At 36.7% G+C, this 22,771-nt stretch overlaps 1 protein-coding gene and 1 non-coding gene across 2 annotated transcripts in view; one reads left to right on the forward strand and one right to left on the reverse strand.

Annotated features, from left to right (window-relative positions):
* ADAMTS3 (ADAM metallopeptidase with thrombospondin type 1 motif 3) overlaps nt 1-22,771 on the forward strand; it is a 239,981-nt gene that overhangs the window by 45,933 nt on the left and 171,277 nt on the right. The gene's annotated exons all lie outside the window — the stretch shown is intronic.
* On the reverse strand, nt 2,978-3,083 carry LOC118999127 (U6 spliceosomal RNA). The gene has a single exon (XR_005069042.1). It is a non-coding gene; the product is annotated as a U6 spliceosomal RNA (small nuclear RNA).

Here is a 22,771-nt window from a genome sequence, read left to right on the forward strand (position 1 = left end):
GAGTGGGTTGCATATTGATATTTTCACTAATTTTTTAAACAGGCAATGGAGATGAGTCACGCAATTATTTAAAAACAAAGTTTTCAACATAGATTCCTCATATTTAAACCTAATTAAAAGTTAATATGTGGACTTCTCTTAGGATATTACCTTACACAAGTTAGATAGTAAGTTTTATATGAGTTTGAAAGGCATTTGTGTACAATCTTACTGCTTGGTTTAGTTTGTTTTCACTATACACTTAACAAAATGCTTGTAAAATATATAGGACAACATTGTTCTCAGTTTTGTAAATGTTAGTTGTATAAACAAAGAAGAACTCTAGAAACTGTACTTTTCAGGGAAATAGAAGTAATATTACTCTGTGTCTGTATTACCTTCATCAAGTTGTAAAGAAACTGCTTTTACATTTATTGGGAATAGAAAGTTTTTTTTCTTTAAATGCACCCATCGGATATAAATTGAATGTACATTCTACCTACATTTTCTCATTTTCTTCTTAAACTTTTACAATAGTTGAGTTTTTACTCTTTGTTGTGTGAAAGATTATTGGGTTATGCCTAAAACTCCTATGAAATTAAAGATTAAGCTATTAAATTCAGGTATCATTATCTTTTCTCATTCATAGAACAACCTCATATGAAAATAAGTAAGAATATATGATTTTTTAATCTGGTGGGGCTATGGTTGAGATTTTTATATTTTTAAGACCTAAGAACAATTCTCTCAAACAATGTCTAGTGTTAGGAAACTAGCTCACTTTGGTATTCACTCAGCCTTAGACAGTTCTTTCTCTCTCTTTTTAACTTTGAACTTAATGTTTAATTTTTATAATGGTTTTAACCTTTTAAAAATGTTTTAATACTTTTAACATGGTCAGACATGAAGACTGTTTTTTTTTGTTGGTTATGATTTATTTCTATATCAGTTTTCAAGGAAGCTGTTAACACAATGTTTAGTGATGGAATAACATAGAACCTGTGTGGGGGAGATGTAAATGTTCAATTTGATAAGTATAATCATTCTGTATTTATTTTAAGGTTAGTGATGAGAATGGTGTAATGTCAGAGGATCACTCTTTGTTCATCACAGTACCTGATATGAGGCGTAGACTTTGTAGGTGACTTTGGTTCCCTTTCTGTTTCTGGCCTCTGGGTCTCAGCTAACCTTTGGTGTTCTGTGAAAGCGTCCTCAGCATGCCAGAGTTCTGTCATCTCATGAGGGTTATAACCAGTCTCTTCTGAGAGAGAAGAAAATTTCATGGAAATGAAATCTAAGTTGAATGGAGGGAAACTAACTGGGGTAGGTTTTATGTAGTGACTTTGCAAACTGGACCAGGTGTTAAAAAGATCAGAATCTGTAGTGACTGTTGAGGGTGAAGTTTGGCCCAGCACACCTACTTAGAAGGTCAATGGTGGGAGGAAAGGTTCTCGGTCTTTTTTTCCAATTATGGATTTGTGTGTAGGAGAAAGGATGTTCCATTTCCTCTTTGATTGTGAAATGTCCTTCCCATGGGGTCTTTTATTGTATTGGTTCCAGCAGTTTAACCTGCCATCTCACTTAAGCGTCGTTTCTATAGAGTCTCTATGTTTTTACTTAAAATTCTTGAGTTTTCATTCCCTGTTTGGTGAAAGGGACATTAGAGCTCTGTGTATTTGTGGGAAGTTTTAGGGCCATTTTAAGTAGAAATCTGGATAGTCTGACCTTATTTCAGAGATCTAGGTAGAGTAATGCTGTAGTTGATGACCTGGACATTTGTTGAAAAGAGTTTGTTTACTTATTGAAAGCATGCATTTGTATGTGATTACTATAGTTTGAGTTTTCTGGTAACTACTCTTTATTGTAGTAATAGAGGTGGGTAATGAAAAGCTATGAATAACTTCAATTTACATAGAAGAGATTCGTGACAAAGAGAATTTAACATAAACTGTAGGCAATGTGCAGTATTTGGGGTATTTTATGATGATTTAAGAAATGGTCACTTGTGAGGATGTTTCCTTGTGGAATTTGTTTTGAAACAATTATAAGTAAAATCTGGCTTTCACGAGAATGATATACACTAACTTTGGTTGTGTACAGATTCCAGGCCCGAGACTCTGCTAAGTACCTTATGTTTACTTTGTTTAATCCTAATGACAGTCCTGGACACTAGGTGCACTTTGTTTGTTCCTAATGACAACCCTGGAGACTAGGTGCCAAGCTGGTTTTGAAAATGATTTCAAAAGACACTTGTGATTTTAAGGAAGTGTGAGTATTGGAAAAATACAGAAGAGAGATTGGTCACTGTATATAGCTTGGCTTAAATAGTTAGGGTCAGCATTATCATTCATAAATATTATAAATGTTTGGATTCATTTTGAAGTGTTAAGTAGTCATTAATTTTGACTATTTGTTTATTTTATTTTATTTTATTTTATTTTTCCATTAAGGGCTGATTGTGTGTAAGAAACTGTTAGATGTTTTGGTGAGGATATAGATTATTTAAACATGGGAGTTTCAGCCCTGTCTGGTGTAGCGCAGTGCATTGAGCGCGGGCTGCGAACCAAAGGGTCGCCAGTGTGATTCCCAGTCAGGACACATGCCTGGGTTGCAGGCCAGATCCCCAATGGGGGCCACATAGAAGGCAACCACACATGGATGTTTCTCTCCCTCTCTTTCTCCCTCCCTTTCCATCTCTCTAAAAAAGTAAACAAATAAAAAATTTAAAAATATAAAAAAACATGGGAGTTTGAGAGTTTACAGTAAAATAAGGAACAGCGACCGTGTTTGAATCTGGGAAGAAGTATAGACAAGTGTGAAGCACAGCAGAAAAACTGGTTAAACTCAGGAGAAGCCTACTTCATGAAAGTCTGATGCGCTTCCTGGGAGAGAGCTTACCCCAAGGAAGAACTCAGCTATTCTGAGCTTGACTCCGTCTTGGGCATTGAAGGACAGAGCAATTCTGACCATGTGATTGGTGTCCTTTGTGTTTTTCTTTTTAGATATAGAATGCTTCACAAATTTGCATGTCATCCTTGCACTGGGACTGTGCTAATCTATGTATCGTTCTAATTGTTTAGTACATGTGCTGCCAAAGTGAGCGCTCTTTGTATTTTCCTATTTCTCTAGCTCTCAATAGATTTATGTCTGAGCCTCATGGAGACATAGGAGGGCATCTAAATAAAAACTATAGTGAGAGAAGCTTTGTTCATGAATATATGGGGAACATGCCTTGGAGTTTCCTAGAAACTTATATGGACCTAGGAAACCCATCAGCAGGTACAAGAGTTGGTGGCATTTAAATTAGACCCATCTGTGCCTGTAGGTGGTGGGTAAGGTCTGACAACATAGTGTTTATAAAAATAACTGTTATACCAATGAAAATGAAAGATGCTAAGAGAGAGAGAGGAAAAGAGAGAGGGAGGGAGGGAAGTTTGGGAACTCAGCAACTGGTATGGATAGAGAGGGAAGAAAGTTTTGGGATGACTAGGAAATACGGAAAACAGAACAGAAGAAAAACATTTGATAAATTCTCTCTAAGACTCATTGCATGTGAACTGCCAATAGGATGTGCAGATAGAGATGTTTAACAGACAGCCAGGAGTTGTGGGAACTCTGGAGAGATACATGGCCACGTAAAGAAATTTGGAAGATATAGGCATACAGGCAGTACCTGAAGCTGAGACAGTGGATAGAGTTGAGGATGTCCAGATGGGAGAACTGAAATTTGAGCAGAAGGCATAGAGATTCCCCAAGTACCTTTTGCCCCCCACATATTCAATCAATACTTATATGTAGGGAGCAAGAAGAATAGGAGCCAGAGGAAGAGACAGAAAGAAGTAACCAAACAAAAAAAAGTAAACACAAGAGTAGAAAGTTTATAGAATTCAAAGAATTTAAAGTTTAGGGTCAAGTTTAAATGGAAAAAATAATTAAATCACACAGTCCTTTTTGTTTGAAGTGATCTTGTTAATTAAAATTATGCCAAAATAGTACTACTAAGAAGAAATTATTATAGAATCTACTAAGTATAGAATCTATATAAGTATTGTTATCATGAAGTTATATTTGCTCATGGTTGAGTCAGCCAGATGATATATCAAAGTTTCTCTCTTAAAAGGTAAAATATTTCCTTAACTCTTCTGGTTCTCAGATCAGAAAATCATTTAAATCCATTTGACTCATCTTCCTCATGTTGAATATGACCATACTCTGTTTTCTACAGTTGCCTAGAAATATATCTTAGAAAATTAAAATAAAAATAACTGAATTTTTCTGTCCAAGAATTATTTGTGGGAGAATTTAGCCACTAACTTGTTTTAATCTTTCTGTGTAATCTGCTTATTAAGTGTCTTCAGAACCTTTACTATAAATTAATCAATACTGAGGCACAGATTAAAAGCAAACACCCCAAATTCACAATAGGAGTAGTAGAGAGGATATTTGGAGAGTGAATGGTAATGTCTGTACAGGGGAACTTCCATATTTCACTTCATAGACTGACTTATGCATATTTTATAATGTGCATATGTTTGTTTATTGCAATGCATAGATGTACTTTTTGAATTGGGATGATTATTATGCATGGTGAATGATATTGTGCATTGGATATTGTGTTTATTATTTGTGTACGCTCTAAGATAAATATCACATGCTTGATGTGAATAGGGGCATATGTGACTCTAAAAAGTCAGCATAAATGTGAGGGCATTTATATCCATATAGATGGATGGTAAAGTGTTTACATGCAAGTCAAAAGAGACAGGAGTGCTCTTAACTCTGTATTGGACATTCACAACAGCAAGAGACATCAAGTCCTTAGATAGAAAACAGACTGAGCGCCTATGGAAAAAATTCATGTTAGGCTAATAGGATGAATGTGAGTGTGGCTCTTAACCTTCCATTAATCGGAAAGGATTTCATGGATGAAGTGGTAGGATTTGTGTAGTGGTTTAAATGGTCATTGAGAAGGTGTCCTATAAATAGTGGATCAAAACAAGGTGTGTTCTCAGGATATCCCAATCTTACATTGTTGGGTGTGTTAGTTGTCAAGAGAAATAGTTGGCCAACATGAGAAAAAACTGAATACACTGGAAGTATTTTAGGTGACTCACAAAAATTGAAGGAAAAGCTAAACAGTCAAGCTTCAAGAGCACAGGAACCAGGACAGCCAAGAACTCTGTCGAAAATCCTATTTCTGGGAGATTGTAATGATCAGGTTCCAACTGTCACGTATTACCTTTATACAAATTCCCAGGAACCAGATTCCAATGAGGTCGTGTTGGACTGGGTCACCCTTTGAAAGATGACATGGTAATTCAAGCGCATGGACTGCAGAGGGGCTGGTCTCCGAAAGAAGAGTGAGGTGGAAGAGAAAAGAGGTGCTGGACAGGCAAACACAAGAGGCCTGCCATAGATATTTACGGTGCTTCGTGCTTCTTGTTAAAAAACACGGGCTCAGGTGCTCTCTGAAGCTGAATCTAGATTTATAGACACATACATACACAGGTAAACACACTGCGCATGCGTGTTTTATATACTGCTCTTGGACAATCTCTGCCGCTTTTCCCTCCATTCACTACTCTTGAGGTTGATAAACCAAGTGATGCACTACAGGCTGCTTTTCTTCCCTCAAAAAGAAAATTTAAAGAAATACAAGAGGCCTCCAAAGATACATTATTGTAATATATGAAAAGCACTGAGTTGAACTTAATATGGAGAGTCACTTTTTGGTTGATAATCAAGACACTTTATTTTTTTAGGCAAAGAAGTGTGTTTCCACATTTTGTTTGAGTAGAATTTACATTGACTTACATGAGTACTCTCATCTGCCGGTAGGAGGAGATTCTCCTGCTAAAATAAGTGTTTCCTTCTGGTGGACTGTTTCACTTCTGGTTCAGAACTTGATTTCCTACAATTAAGAACATGTAGAGTGCTGTCACCAAAAATCTAGAGCTTGCCACTTCATTTGTGAATAAGTTGTTTTGGATAGGTTTTCATTTTACTTTATAATGGGAAAAAAATGCTCATGGTTCTTCATACATTTAGACAAAAGAAAAAAATCTTCCGGAGACATTTGTGCAGACCTTTCAGGTTCCAGATCTGTGATTCTCAAACTTCGTCTGGCAGGCGTCTCCCCTGGGGTGCGTGCTAACAGTACAGACGTCCGGGTGGGCTTCCAGAGGTTCGCCTTTAGCTGGTCTGGTGGGGGCTCTGGACTCCAGTTTCACCAAAGAGCCTGGATGATTGTGATGCGAGTGGCCTGTGGACCACGCTCTGGAAAACCCCGCTCTGGAGGATTTTATATTACTTTCTCAGGAGTGTCAAAGAAGTAAATATTATGTATAATTTGTTCAAAGGTTTGGAACTGGTCTGTTTTCACATTGATTGTTGAGAACGTAGACTGATGAACCACCTTTCTACTAAAGTGGTTAGAATTGTTATTCATGAAAACATTAGAAAGTTAGTGAGAAAGCAGTTTGTGAAATTCTCCACTAACATTTTACTTCCAGATGCATCTCGTGTATTAATAATACTTTATTTTTGTATGAGAGAGTATTCCAGGGTGAGTGTAGAATGTTTGTTTTGGGAACAGGCCTGTGTTCTCGGGTGAGTACAGTGTAGCACGTGCACCAAGACTGTAGTTTTGTGCTATGTTTCTTTTAAAGTTATATTCTCATGCATGTACTTTTTTTCCTGAAAACAAAGGTTTTTTAGCTTTTCGAGTAAATACCCATTTATTATATCTACTTGTCTCAGAATAAGATGGTTTGATTTGTGATAAAACCTTCACATTGATGGTTTTGATAAAACTAACCATGAATGGAGCTAACGCTGTCAGGGATACTGTGGGAAGGATTTTAATTGCCGAAGGCACTGTGGACTGTGTAAAACGTTCTGTAGAGCAGGTAGACCAGGATGGAGCGCAGCAATCGGAAACTGAGTGTTTCTTTTTGAGTAAAATTATTAACATTGGCAGCCTCGGAATGTACTGGCCAACTCTGTAACACAAAGGACATATTTTACTACATGATATATGGAAAACATTGGTTACATACTACTCCTTTTAGTTTTGCTTGAACAGTCATCTGCAGAAGCACCCATGTGCAAAAAGAGAGGTTGGACAACTAAGGGCCACACAGCCGGCAGCTGCATTTGGTAAATGACTGTAGCTTTTGAAAGTCTCAAGCAGGAAAAGCAAATCTAATCTTTCCTTTAAAATCATTTAGCTGGAAAAAAAGGTACTTTAAGCACAAATAATGGCTTGTCTTTAGTGATGTGAATTCAGCAATGTTTTTAAATTTTTAAAAGCATTTTTATTGTACTTTTTCCATTACCATTTACCCGCTTATACTCCCTCTACCCTGCAATCACCACACTGTTGTCCATGTCCATGAGCCCTCCTTCCTTTGTGCCCAACCCCTCCACCCCCTTAACCCTCCCCTAAAGCTGTCAGCCTGCTCTTTATCTATGAGCCTGCCTTTATTTTGCTCGTTAGTTCAGTTTGTTCACTAGATTCCACCTATGAGTGAAATCACATAGCATTTGTCTTTCTCTGACTGGCTTATTTCACTTAGCATAATGCTCTCCAGGTCCACCAATGCTGTCTCAAAGGGTAAAATTTTCTTCTTTTTTATGGCCAAGTAGCATTCCATTGTGGAAACGTCCCATAGTTGCTTTATCCACTCATCTACTGATGGACACTTGGGCTGTTTCCATACCTTGGCGATTGTAAATAATGCTGCAGTGAACATAGAGGTGCTTGTGTTCTTTCAAACTAGTGTTTTGGGTTTCAGCAGATATATTCCCAGAAATGGGGTATGCTGGGTCAAAAGGCAGATTTACTTTTAATTTTTCTAAGGGACCTCCACACTGCTTTCCACAGAGACTGCACCCGTCTGCATTCCCCCCAACAGTGCAAAAGGGTTCCCTCTTCTCCACACACTCTCCAGCCCTTGTTTGTTCATTTATTAATGATTGCCATTCTGAAAAATGCAAGGTGATACCTCATTGTGGCTTTGATTTGCATTTGTCTTATGATTAGTGACATTGAGCATCTTTTTGTATTTCTATTGGCCATCTGTGTGTCCTCTTTGGAGAGGTGTCTGCTCAGGTCCTTTGCCAATTTTTTAATTGGACTATTTGTTTATTTGGTGTTAAGTTTTACAAGTTCTTCATAGATTTTGAATATTAACCCCTTATCAGATGTATTGTTGGAGAATATGTTCTCCCATTCCGTTCTCTCCATTTTTGTTGATTGTCTTTCCTTGGCTGTGCCAAAACTTTTTAGTTTGATGTTCAAATTATTTAGGCAAACTTCTGGGTAATGTTATGATTAGCTGGCCAATTTTAGTGTAAACAGATACTATTTTTCTGATTATGATTATTAATCTGTAACAGGAGAAATTGAAATTTTGTTGGAGAGTTTGTTTTAAATACTAGTGCTTTAGCTGCTGAATGCTTGAATATTTATGTCTTATGATGCAACATATTTAAGTGGGAAAATTCACTTTTGTTTAAAAAACTCAGCTGAAATTTTATTGTATTCTGGGTTAATAGGTTTGTGTGCTATCTCTTGATAAAATATTTTAATATTTAACATATTAAAGTATGTATAGTAAGTAAAAGATTCTCATTGATGTCAAATCAGTTATATCATTTCCATAAAAATGTAAGAGATAAACAGGAAAGTGTGTTCCAAGTCCTCTGAAAGAGTATGTTTATAGGTATGTTCTGTGGAGCAGAAGTGTGACCATTAAACCAGAAAATAAAGTGTCAGTGCTGTTGCAGACTGAGGCTTTGCTTACTCTACACTTTTAGTCAGGGTACAAAACATATTCTTGATTTTTGTGGTTGTACCTACATACTTATTTCCAGAATACAGGTTTCTATGGCTTTAAGTGATAGGATAAAATACATTTACATTTGTCCTTATGATAAAACATTTCTAACAACTCTGTCTTTTTTCCCTTTTAAATCTGTGAATTATTTAAGGAAGAGCACCTCAATTATTTGGTTCACACATTTAACATTTATTAATTTTTTTAAAGATTTTATTTATTTATTTATCTTTAGAGGGGAAGGAGAGAGGGAGAGAAACATCAATGTATGGTTGCCTTTTGTGCATCCCCTGCTGGTAGTTAGCCTACAAAGAACCAGCCTGCAACCCAGGCATGTGCCCTGACTGGGAATCGAACCGCGATCATCTGGTTCGCAGGCCCGCGCTCAATGCACTGAGCTACACCAGCCAGGGCTTAACATTTATTTTTTTTAATATTTTATTTATTTGTTTTTAGAGAGAGGGGAAGGGGAGGAGAAAGAGTAGGAGAGAAACATCAATGTGTGGTTGCCCCTCATGTGTCCCCTACTGGGGACCTGGCCTGCACCCCAGGCATGTACCCTGACTGGAAACCGAACCTGCGACCCTTTGCTTCACAGTCCTGTGCTCAATCCACTGAGCTATACCAGCCAGGGCACATTTAACATTTAGTGACTTCCCTTTAGACAAACTGAGTGAGCTTTGAATTCAAGGCTCTGACAACCTCCAAAGGTGGCAATTGGACTGACCAGCAAGAAATACTGGGTATTAGCAATTGTTCCTGTGCAAAGTGGTGGGTGAGGGTGAGAGGGGAGAAATCCCTTTAGGTTATGAGCTTTCCAAATATGGAATCAAAATAGAGGGTTTTAACTGATGTATGGCTGAGTGTTTATTTTTTTAATTTTTAAAAATTTATTTTATTTTATTTTAGTAAGAGGGGAAGAGAGGGAAAAGGAGAGGGAGAGAAACATCGATGTGAGACAGAAACATGAACTGGTTGCCTTTGCAGGCATCCGGACCAGGGATGGAGCCCACAACCCAGGCATGTGCCTTGACTGGGAAATGAACCAGCAACCTTTGGTTGGCAGAATGACACCCACATAACTAAGCCAATCCAGGGGGATTTTTAATGATAGGGTGTTTCTTAGCTATATTTGAGCTGAAGTATATAGAATCATAGCAATTATCTTCAGAAACCAAATGTGAAAAAAAGGTGCAAAAGGATAGAAGCCCATTTAAAGTGGGGAGGCCGTTTGGCCCCCATTCTCCCATATCTCAGTTTTAAAGAACCTTTGTCACTGTTTAATAATGCCCTGTTAGTAAATTCAGTGGAATTAAAAGTATATCACCCACAGGAAAACCAAGTGCCTCTGACACTAATCAGCATTGGTCTTGGTGGGCTGGATCAGCTGAGCGGATCATGGTTTTCGCAGTGGTGATGGTGGGAATGGCCGAGGCCTTTATATACACACGCTGTGTAGACCAGAACCGATATACCTCGTGGCTCCTCTGAGTCACACTGAAAGAAGAGTTGTCTTGGGACACACATTAAATATATTGTGACGTGTAATCACACAAAAATTTTGTAATGTTTTAACTAAATTTACGATTTTGTGTTGGGCCACATTCATAGCCATCCTGGGCTATATGTGGCCCATGGGCCTCAGGTTGGGCACCCCCAGAGAGGGTTGCTTATAATGGTTATTATCCAACAGCCAAGAAGCATTCTACAGATTGGGAAGGCTGGATGGGATCAGGCTGATGCTGGCCATCTCCACGAGCTTGAAGAGAGGTGAGATCTGGATGCCATGGTCATGACAATCCACAAGATGGAGTTATTATACACTGGTAAAACATTTCCAGAGTGAACGCTTACGTGAACAATGCTGCTTTCAGCAAGATAAAGCCCAAAGTAAGAACATTTGGTTTATTACATTTTAAAAAAGGACTAGAAAACCACAAAAAGCTACTGCTTTGATGACTACTTCATCATTCCAGATTTTATTAGTTCATTTTGCCAAGACTGTAGGTTGAAATTTTCTTCTGTAAGATTAAATATGTTTCTCTCGTAATGCCATGTTTGTAGGAGATACAGCTGGATTTTTGGAAAATCTAATGAATTTCTCTTTACAAAATTATAACTCGTCTCAAAACATTAAATGAAAGCAACGAAGGAAAGCTTTTCCCACTATATTCATCTACTCCTGGCACTTAGCATAATGAGTGGCACATAGTAGGTACGTAGTATATTTGTAGGTGAACAAGATTGTTTACATGAGAAAAGTAGAACAGGAATAGTGCTATATTGAAATAATGTGCTTATTTGTTTCCATGCAAAATATTTACTGTTTAGTAGGTCTGGTTTGTTCTTCCATCTCTTTTTCTTTTACCATGCTGAAATATATATTCCAAGAAAAAATTCTTTCCTCAAACTGGTTGACAGCACATCTAATGGACATGGGCTATTGTGGGAGGGTTTTTTTCGTCTGCAGGTAATGAAGATATAATTGAACTGAAATGAGTAGGTGTGATTGGATGCTTTTTTTTAGGTATTTGTTTTGGATCTGTTATTATTGAATCATGTGTTGTATCCTTGACTATGTATCTCTACAGAAAAAAGGGCTTAAAGGAGTTTGACAAATGATTTCTCTTCTTTTTTCTTCCCTTTTAAATAAAAGGTAGCAAATGTCACTGGCATTCTTTCTAGACACATACGTAATAAGCTTATTAATAATGTGAACATAGCCTTTTCCATTTGATTATGAAGAAACAAATTGTGTAACTTTTCTGGATCTGTAGAAATTTATGGAATCATATGTAAAGTGCATAAGATTTAGACAGTTACTTATATTTTTTCTCTACCTTGAATATGATCAACAGATTAGCTGATGGCCAAAGATTTTATAAACCAAATTTATAAATAGATCAGAAATATTTTTTCAAGCAGATATATATTTTTCCACATTTTTTTTATTGTCGCTCAAGTACAGCTGTCTCCACTTTTCCCCCTAGCACTCCCACCCACGCCAGCCATCCCCCCTCCCACCCTTGATCCTAACCCCCTTTGGCTTTGTCCATGTGTTCTTTATACATGTTCCTAAAAACCCTTCCCTATTTTCCCCCATTATCTCCTCCTACCTCCCCTCTGGTTACTGTCAGTTTGTTCTTAATTTCAATGTCTCTGGTTATATTTTGTTTGCTTTGTTGATTAGGTTCCATTTATAGGTGAGATCACATGGTATTTGTCTTTCACCACCTAGCTTACTTTACTTAGCACAATGCTCTCCAGTTCCATCCATGATGTCCCAAAGGGTAGGAGCTTCTTCTTTCTTTTCTGTTGGGTAGTATTCCATTATGTAAAAGTACCACAGTTTTTTGATTCACTCATTTACTGATGGGCACTTAGGTTGATTCTTGCACTTGGCTATTGTAAATTGTGCTGCTACGAACATTGGGGTGCACAAGTTCTTTTGAATTGGTGTTTCAGGATTCTTGGGGTATAATCCCAGCTGTGGGATTGCTAAGTCAAAAGGCAGTTTCATTTTTATCTTTCTGAGGAAATTCCATACTGTTTTCCACAGTGGCTGCACCAGTCTGCATTCCCACCAACAGTGCACTAGGGTTCCCTTTTCTTCACAACCTTGCCAGCACTTGTTTGTTGATTTGGTTATGATGGTAGTGCTTATTTGAATTATTAAAATATTTTAGCAGAATAGAGTTCTTTACTAATTAATATATACCAAATTTGTTCAGTTCTATGCTCGCCTTCATATAGAACCTGGCTTTACAGTGATATGCTTTGGTATATAAGTAAAGGGAGAAAATAAAAATCTTAGTATGTTGGGAAAGGCTTTGTTAATAAGAGTCACTGCCTGATACAAGTCTTGTTCACTCACAGTAAATCTGGAACCAGAAGTGATGGGTAGAGACTCATGTAACTGAGTGCCCACATACATTGCCTGGGGAAGACAGACGGGCATGTGTCTTACTTAGACGTAGCTGTTACAGTTTTGCTTTGTGGGTGAGTCCTGGGACTTTCTCCTTTACGCTCCTCTAGTGAGTTGTTCTTGGCTCCAAGCCACTTCTTAATAAGGTCACTGATTCTTGTGATGGAGAGAGATTGCTTATTGCAAATTTTCAAGGACATATTTTAGCACAAGCATCCTTTTTCCCTTCTGAAGGGAAAAAATCCATATTAGCTTTTTTCTTCCTTGATTGTCTTCTGTTTATTTTTCTGAACATGGAGCTAGTATAATCTATTAATGTACACATTTACGAGTCATGTTTTCTATGAAAAAGATAATGATCTAAGAGTTGACATACCTTTTATTGAAAAGGTGAAGCCTCCAGATCAACATCTGGCATAGAGTGGGCGTTTTGCTTCTACCCTTGTGACTGGGAAAATGTCAGACTTTCAGTATCTTTTAAAAAAAATTCTCATTTATAAAATAAGTGATGGATATAGATGTGATCTCTAAACTAAGTTCTTCCATTCAGGGAAGGATGAGCACAGTTTTTATTAAGTCAACAGTCACTTGATAGCTTATTGAGCATCTATTATTTACGGGGCTCTGTTTTGCTCTCCCACCTTTGAAAACTAAGGACAGTGGAGGGAGGATGAGGAAGTGATGGAGCGGATGAGAAGTGAAGAGCATCAGACAGTGGGGGCGAAGTCCTCCATCCAGCCTGGTGGGCCAGCTGTTCTGAGTAGTGTACTCATCATCAGATGCCTAGATTCTGCCTTCAAATTATGAAGTGGACACTCTTTGTCCTTAAACGCTTTCTTCCATCTGGTAATTCAGTCTGTTTTTGGAGAAGATATTTTTTCCTACTTTTGATTCAACTTTTTGGTATCAGAAATCTGCCTATTTGGAAATTTGATTTTACTAGCTTTTGGTCCTCTTGACGCACTCTGAAAAATACTTGTTCAAAGCCTTGAATGTATGTGTTGGAGGGCTCTTGCTTCAGAGGCTTGCTGCCCACGTAATTGTCAGTTGTCTTTGTGAAACAGACATAGAACCTGTGGTTCAAAAACTTCTATTTGCAAGTAGGAGCCAGGAAGGCCTCTCTGTACCGGGCTATGCAGAGATATAAGTAAAGTGTGTGCGTATCAAAATTACCATGATGATGAAGATAGGTATTGGGTTTTGAAATAAATGAGAATGGGATGAAGTCGGGCTCGGCCAACTAGAAATTCTGTTACATTGGGCAAATTTAATTGATTTCTGTAGGTCACAGTTCCCTCATTTTTAAAATAGGAATAATATTTCCTATAGTGGATTTTCAGCCTGACCTAAACTAAGATAACATGTGTCTCTTATGACATACAGTGCTTTTGTGAAGGTAGTTACATGGTTGTTATTTCTGTTAGAAGTTTAGAAAGTATGAAAAAGTATAAATATAGTTAGGATTGGCAGATATACCTCAGGAGAGAGAAGAAAAGAATTTAGAGGTTGGAAATTAAAGTAACAAAAAACGGAATATTGGGAAGAGAACAGGTAGAAAGATATTCCTTGAATAATTTTATTTTGAACATATTTTCTCAATGATCTTTTAAAATCTCTGTAACCTGTTAAACTAGAACACACAAAATAAAACTTCAAGTTCGTGAAGGCAAACTTACAAACATTTTGTATTAGAACTCATGTAATTTTGATTTATTATCAATTTTTAATGATATGTCCAGATTTTACAATGAGTATCAGATCTGAAACCACTACTTGACAATTATACTCTAGTCTGAACTCTGAACAAATTTAGCTTAAGCTGATTATGAACGAATCACTATGATTAACACATCTGTCGCAGGTCAAGAAATGGAGTGACAGAGCTGGAAACCAAATATGCAAGAGCAGTATATTGGACCGTGTGGAGAAATTTTGGAAGATTGAATTTCTTTAAACTACAGATCTTGTTCCCCGGCTTTAGTGTTTGTTGTCATGAGAATAATTACAAACCCACATGCCTGCGGCTTAATGAAAACCTGGTGGCTGCAGAAATCATCAGAAGTACAACACGCTGCATTTCTCTTTTTAACCCATTTCAGCTAACTTAACATTTCACACAGTATTTTCAAAAAATTTTGAGCGTCCCAACCTCACACAGATGCTCTGCTTTTACAGTATTTGTCCTGTGGGAAGTGAAAGAAGGATAAATGCTCAAAAGGGATTGACATTTATAATCTGACATTTTTCAAGCTGAAGAGAAGTTTTAGGGCCTTATGCTTTTAGAGATCTACTTCCAAGAGAGGTCTGTCTATACCACAGTTTGATCGCCTTGTTGCTTGAGTATCTTTTAGGTGCCCACCCTTACCCTAGGCTGTAAAGATAAACACAGCAACAACCCTCTCCACCACTGTTCACTGGGGTGCCTATCTCCACAATGGGGGTGCCTATCTTCTCAATGGGGGCACCTCCTCACTTTCCCAGTATGAAACTTGTGGGCATTGTAGACTCACTGTGGGTAGCATGGGGGAGAGTCCACCCCGTTTATGCTAAGGTGAGCATAGAAATTCAAGGGACTTGAATTTTCCTGGCCCATCTCTGGTTGGATGTAGGAATGTAGAGCAGATGCAGTGACTCAAATGCAGCTCCCTGTGTGCCTGAGATTCAGACTCACTCATTCTCCTTTTGTTCTGTTTTAAGCCTAGTCTACTCGGTATATTCTGGGGGGACATACACAGTCAGGCTTTTGAATTTTGAAAAGATAAAAGGTAATTGTTTAATGAATAATATAAAATTTATAAATATATATATTATATATGTATTATATATATAGGTAATATATATATATATATATATTTAAAAGGAAAAAAGGAGGCCAATAGCTTTCAGGACATCACTTGAAAATTTCGCTGGAGAGAAACTGGGATAGTACACTTATATTTAACATGCACTATACTTTAGTGTTCTGTTTTAAAAGGTTTACTGGTATTATTTTTTTGCTTTGCTTTTTCACACATTGCTATAATTCTGACGTGTTTAAGGGGGGCGCAGTAGAATTGGGGTAGATCAAATGGGGAAGAGGAGAAGGAACCAAGGCTATTTTGAAACAGAAACATGGCCAATAAATGCTATCTTAATGAGATGCAGGTACTCCTTGTCTGCCCCACATCCCTAGTTTTATTCAAATCATTACATTGCTTGCAGTGAGATGGGATACTAGGGTGGGTAAACCTCTCTGAGAACCATTGTTAGCAACAGATTTGTTCTCCAGCTGACACCAGGGTGGACCAGGTGTGTTCCCTGTCTGCCTGGGAGGCCAGAGGAGAATGTGCTTCTTGAGTTCATTGTTAAGGAACTCTTTCTTATTTTTCTGGGAAGAAGAGAAATGAAGGAGGGAGGAGCTTGCCATAAACAGAAATGAAGCTAAAGCATTTATTTTAAGATTAATCACTAATCCTGCTGTGACCAAGACTATAATATGTAGCTTAGCTGTAGACTTTTTATTGCTATTCATCAAGGCATGACTCTGATACACTGAAATGGACAAATTGTAGGTGACCTGTTGGGTAAATTCTGACAATTGTATGGCTATGTAGTGGCCATCACAGTCATGGTCTAGAGAAAGTTCCCTCGTGTGCCTTTGTTGGTGGCCCCCCTTCACCACCCCCACAAACCACTGAGCAGCTTGCTTTCACTATAATTGTGTCCCTTCTAGAATTTTCTACAAATGAAATTGTACAGTAGGTGTTTTTGTGTGTGTGTGTGTGTGTGTGGCTCCTTTCAGTTACCACAGTGCTTTTATGATTCAGCCATTTAATTTTGAGTCAATAATGTGTGTATTTTTGTTGCAGAATACTATTCCACTATGTGGGTACCCCAAAATTTGTTTATCCATTCACCAGTTGAAAGGCACTTGCAGTCTTTTAATTTTTTTGGCTATTACAAATAAAGCTGCTATGAAGATTAGGATGAAAGCCTTTCTGTGGACAGGTTTATTTTTCATTTATGTACATATTTAGGAGTAGAATTGCCCAATCATGTAATAAGTGTATGTTTAACTTTAAAATAAACTGCTAAACCTTTTTATGAACTGACTTCATTTTTCATTGCTCATAGCAAGGTGAGAGAATTCCAGTTCTTCCATTTCCTTGCCAGTATTAGGTGATGTCAATCTTGATTTTAGCTATTGTTATGAGCTTCGAGGGGTATCTCTGTAAGGTTTCGTTTATCTTCACTGCTGTAATGACTGGTGATGTCGAGGATTTTTTTCCATGTGTATATGTCATCTGTATGTCTTTTGTAAGGTGACTGTGTGGATCTTTGCTGACTTGTTAAAAAAACAGATTGTCTTCTTGAGTTTAAGAATTCTTTATATTTTCTGCATATATATTATATTTTCTTCTGTCTGTGGCTATTCTTTTCATTTTCTTAAGAGGAAGTGTTTTTCATTTTGTAGTCTAGTTTACTGATATTTTTCTTTTATAATCATGTTCTTTATGTCCCATTTAAGAAATTCTTGAAAAACTCAAAATGCATTGTGAGGAAATTATGTAGAAATTATGTAGTATTAATGTTTATATTTAGTTTAATCTATTTGGACAGATTATTCCCACTTTATTAGTTTTCAAAATTGTCTTAGCTATCTTAGTTCTTCTGCCTATCTGTATAAATTTTAGCATAATCTTATCTATATCTATGAAAAATCTTGCTTGGATTTTGATAGGAATTGTATAAAACTTGTATAAAAATTGGGGGAGAATTGATATCTTTACTATGTTGAACTTTCAATCCATGATCACATTATCTCTTTCCATTTATTTGGATCTTCTTTGATTTCCTATTTTAAAAAAGATTTTGTTTATTTTTAGAAAGAGGGCAAGGGAAAGAGAAAGAGAGGGAGAGAGACATCACTGTGTGGTTGCCTCTCGTGTGCCCCCTACTGGGGACCTGGCCCACAACCTAGGCTTGTACCCTGATTAGGAATCAAATTAGAAATCAAACCAGTAACCCTTTGGTTTGCAGGCCTAGGCTCAATAAACTGAGCTACTCCAACCAGGACTGATTTGTTTCATTTGTATTGTGTAGCTTTCAGGATATAAGTCCTTTAAGTGTATTTTTAGATTTATACCTACTATTTCATTTTTCCAGAGTGGTTGTAATAGCATTATGTTTTATAATTGTAGTGTTCACATGTTCATTGCTTACATCAAAATATATTTTTGCTCATGTATCTTCTATCATGCTACCTTACCAGACTTCCTTATTAGTTCTACGAGGGTTTTTTATTGTTGTTTAATTTGGGGGAGGGGTAGATTCCTTAGAATTTTCTACATAGACAACCACATCATTTGGAATTAGGGATAGTTTTTATTTTTAATCTGAATGTCTTTTCTGTCTTCTTTGCATAGTACATTAAAGAAAGAGTTCTGAGAACAGACTTCTTTGCCTTGTTCCCACTCTTAAGGGGAAAACTTTGAGTCTTTTACCCTTAAGTATGTTATCTGTAGGTTTTTTGAAGGTGCCCTTTATCAAGTTGAGAAAGTTCCCCTCTATTTCTATTTTTCTGATTATTTTTCTCTCTGAAGTGGATTCAACTTCTCATAAGTTGAATTTTCCCAGATGGTTTTTCTGCATCAATTAATAATATCATGTAATTTTCTTTACTATTCTGTGGATGTGATGGTTTGCATTGCTTGATTGATTTTCATATATGAACCAGACTTATATCCCTGTAGTATACCTCATTAAGTCATGTTGTATAATTCTTTACATCGTTATATTGTTGAATTCTGTTTGCTATATTTGTTAAAGATTTTTGCATCACCACTCATAAAGGGTACTGATAGTGAGTTTTTAATTTTTTTACTGTCTTTGCTGGTTTTTCTGTCATGGCAACATTAGCTTTTTAAAATGAATTGGTAAGTGTTCCTTTCTCTTTTGTTTTCTAGAAGAGATGTTAATGGGATTGGTGTTGACTGATGTCTGGAGTTGGTGTTAAGTCTCCTTTAACTATTTGGTGGAATTCTCTAGTGAAACGACCTGGGCTTGTAGATTTCTTTTTTTGTGGAGGTGGGGAGATATTTAAAGTTTTAAATTTAATTGCCCTAATACTTACAGTACTATTCAAATTATCTATATGATATTAGATGAGTCGTGGTAGTCTGTTTTTTGAGGAAGTATTTTGTCTGTTATCAAATTTACGTTTATGGTGTTCATGGTACTCCCTTACTTTTTGATGTCTGTAGGGTCTTGAGTGAATCACTTGTTTCATTTCTGGTATTAGGAACCTGTGTCTTCTCCGTTTTTTTTGTTGTTGTTGTCAGTCTTGTTATTGACTTCTCAATTTTACCGAGGCTCGCAAAGAAGCATCTCTGTTTTATTGATTTTTCTATTGTTTCTCTCTTTTTAAAGTATTGATTTCTACTTTTTGTTATGTACTCCTACTTGCTTAGGGTTTATTTGGCTCTCTTTTTTCTAGGTTCTTCAGGTGGGAGGTTAGATTATTAATTTGAGACTTTTCCTCTTTTCTAATGTATTCATTTCATGCTATAAATTTACCTTTCTGTACTGCTTTTGGTGAGAACCACAAATTTTGGTATATTTATATTCATTCAGTTCAATGTATTTTTTTACTTTCCTTGAGATTTCCTTTTTGACTAATAGATTATCAAAAGTAGTTGTTTAGCTTCTAAGTGTTTGGGGATATTTCTATTATTTTTATTTTGATTCCATGTAGTCAGAGAACTCAGTCTGATTTTAAATTCGTTGAGGATTTTTTTGTTTTTATCATGGTCTAGATATATTTCTATTTTGGTATATCTTCTGTGAGCTCTTGAAAGGATGTATATTTTGGTGGTCTTGGATGGAATATTGTATATTAATTAAATCTTATTGGTTGGTGGTGTTGTTGAATTCTTATATATCCCGGGTAATTTTCTGTCTAGTTGTCTATCAGTTCTTGCAATAAGTGTGCAGAAGACACCAACTATAATTCTGAATTTGTCTATTTCTCCTTTTCTCCTCTATGAGTTTTATATAATATATTTCACAGCCCTGTTATTTCATATATACCCATAAAATTGTAAGGTCTTCTTGGTGGATTGATGATTTTATCTTTATATAAGAACCTTTCCTCTCTCTGGTAATTTTTTTTTGCTCTGAAATCTACTTTTATCTGATTTTAATATAGCTATTCCTGATTTTCTTTGATTGATATTTTCACACTATATCTTTCTCTTTTCTTTTACTTCCAAGTTGCTTATATTGAAAGTGAGTTTTTAAACAGCTTGTAGTCAGGGTGTCGTTTGGTCACGTGGGAGGAGGGAAGGGTGCTTCCTTACTTCTGGGCGGTGAGTGGGAGTCTGGCTTTCCATGCAATGTCCACCGATAACACAAGGGGCTTGGGAAGGGCTGGCTACTGACTTGTAACCAGCAGGATGGAAGTTCCCGCTTCCCACTTGGCGTTCTGTCCCTTGGAGTGTTGGGGTGACTCATCACAGTGTTGAGAGAAGGAAGTCTAGGCTCTCTACTTGGCTTGCGTTGGTGCTGGTGTAGGTGTAGGTGGGACCACAACTCTTTTCTGTGGTATTTGTCTGGATCAGAGCTGTTATTGTCTAAGGTTTTCTATCATCTGAGGCTGTCCCTCTCCTGGTAAATAATTCTTTTGTTGGGGCTTTTGTGTTTCATTTGTGCCTATTATTTCCAATTTTGCTACCTTTTTCCACTTCAAGTCTGGAATATATGAGGCAAAAAGAAAATCCAGCATCTCATCGCAGATCCTGAGGTCTCTAGCCAGTGTCTCTTCTCTCCTTCTTTAGAGTCTTATGTTTCTTGTATATGTAATACCCAGGGTATTCAGTGTACTTAGTGGAGAGAATCCCTACATGGGGTAGAAGTAAGTCTACCCTATCTTCCTGGGTACAGAAGTTCATAATCTGCATTCTAACAAGATCTCTGGGATCTGTTGCTGCAGTTATGCATGTTGAATAGTGAGGCTCTATGTAATTAATTATTATTACTTTTGTCAATATTGACATTCTTTTTAGAAGTTTGAAAATGGAGTATAAAATTACCTTTGTTGCAAATTACAGATTTTGTTTTGCTGTACCTTATATTAATTTTTAGATGAATTTCTCTCTTACTCATATTTATGGTCATCAAATACATATTACAATTAAGTTTGAGACACCTCTAATTGAACAGTGTCTTTTGTTTTAAGATTTTATTTATTCATTTTTAGACAGAGGGGAAGAGAGGGAGAAAAACATCAATGTGTGGTTGCCTCTTATATGCCCCCTACTGGGAGCCTGGCCCACAACCTAGGCATGTGCCCAGACTGGGAATTGAACTGGCGACCCTTTGGTTCTCAAGTCAGTGCTCAACCCACTGAGCCACACCAGCCAGGGCTGATCAATGTCTTAACATAAAACAAATCATTAGCTTAAGTTTTTGCAGGTGCTTAAATCATTCTGTAACTGTCTATGAGAGGTACTTATAAAGAATTACTTTAACTCTTCATCTGGCTTCTCTTCTGTGTGGGATAGCCAGTAATTATTCCCCCAAGAGCATATGCTATCATAGCTCTGATTTTTTTCCTTGGTTTACGATGGGGATGCACTGCAAAATGAAAGAAGCAATATTTCCCTTGAATGATATCCTATTTTAGAACCTTATTTCAAATGGGTATTGGGAAAGAGACAGGATGACATTGTTACATTCTTTAAAGAAATTTATAACATGAACTATTTCATTAGCCTATTTCAGCGAAAACAGTAAGAAAACAAACTGCTTGACATGGAAGCAAAAACTTATGAGTAACTTTTATGTTCAAAAGCACTGTTTATATGTCCTTAGTATACTGTATAAACCTACATTGAATCGCTTTGCATGTTGTTAAAAGATATTTCACCAGGGATCTTTCTGTATTTGGCATATATTATTCTGCAGTAGCAGAGGATAACATTTTATTTTCAGAAGAAAAATGATCAGAATGCAGTTTGTTTTTTTTATAGGCTTCTTTCCTCCTATGGGGCATGAAATTTTGGCCTTGAAAAAACAAGAGACTCAGTGGAATTGAGAATGTATGAATATAAGAATATTTACAAAAACATTATCATTCCTTCTGTTTGTCATTTACATCACCAAGCCCCATCTCGTTTTCTCCTGGACTAGGATTTCTAGATGTGAAATGATAGCATCTTTAGAAGCTCTGGTCTCATTTCTAGGTATTCCTTGTATTTATTTTAGGAGTTTTAAGTATCTGCTTAGTGTTGCTTAGTTTTTGACATTCCAGCTTCAAAGGGAGGGAGAAGTGAATCTCTACTGATAACCTTTTTCAGTGGGTAGATATGATTTTTTCTAAGGCAGCAGTTCTCAAACTTCTTAACCTTAGAACCTCCTTATAAGAAAAATTATTGAAGACCTCAAAGAGACTTTGTTTATGTAAGTTATGTCAGTCTACATCTGCCATATTAGAAATGAAAGCTGAGAAAATATTAAAATTGATTAATTTCTTTAAATAATGGTAAGCCCATTATCTGTTAACATAAATAACTTTAATGAACAATAGCCGTATGTGTTTTCAAAAATTAAGTTTTTGAGAGGAGGATGCTATTGGTTTTCATTTTGTCGACCTTTTTGGTATCTGGCTTAATAGAAGACTTCAAGGTTTTCATATATGCTTCTGCATTTTAATACGTTGTTTTGCTTGAAATCTATGAAAAAAATTTGGTCTCAACGAACATCTGCAGTTGGAGAAGAAAGGAATATTTTAGTGCCTTTTCAGATCACTGAGGCTGCACACATTCTTTTATCCCGTATTAACAAATGGTGGCATTTTAAAGGTTAGTTGCGATGTGGAATCTGAAACCATATCAAATATTTTTGTACTCTGTTACGTTAATATCCATGTTGCACTTTCAGGGGCTCATTTAGCTCTATATGATTTTGCAATTTCATGCATCGGTCATTTGGAAAATATTGGTTCACTGAGCTATGAGATATTACAGTATAAACATTTGCTAATATATTC

This window comes from Sturnira hondurensis, unplaced genomic scaffold, assembly GCF_014824575.4.
Source record: "Sturnira hondurensis isolate 20B ecotype Veracruz unplaced genomic scaffold, ASM1482457v3 Scaffold0014584, whole genome shotgun sequence".
Taxonomy (NCBI): Eukaryota; Metazoa; Chordata; class Mammalia; order Chiroptera; family Phyllostomidae; genus Sturnira; species Sturnira hondurensis.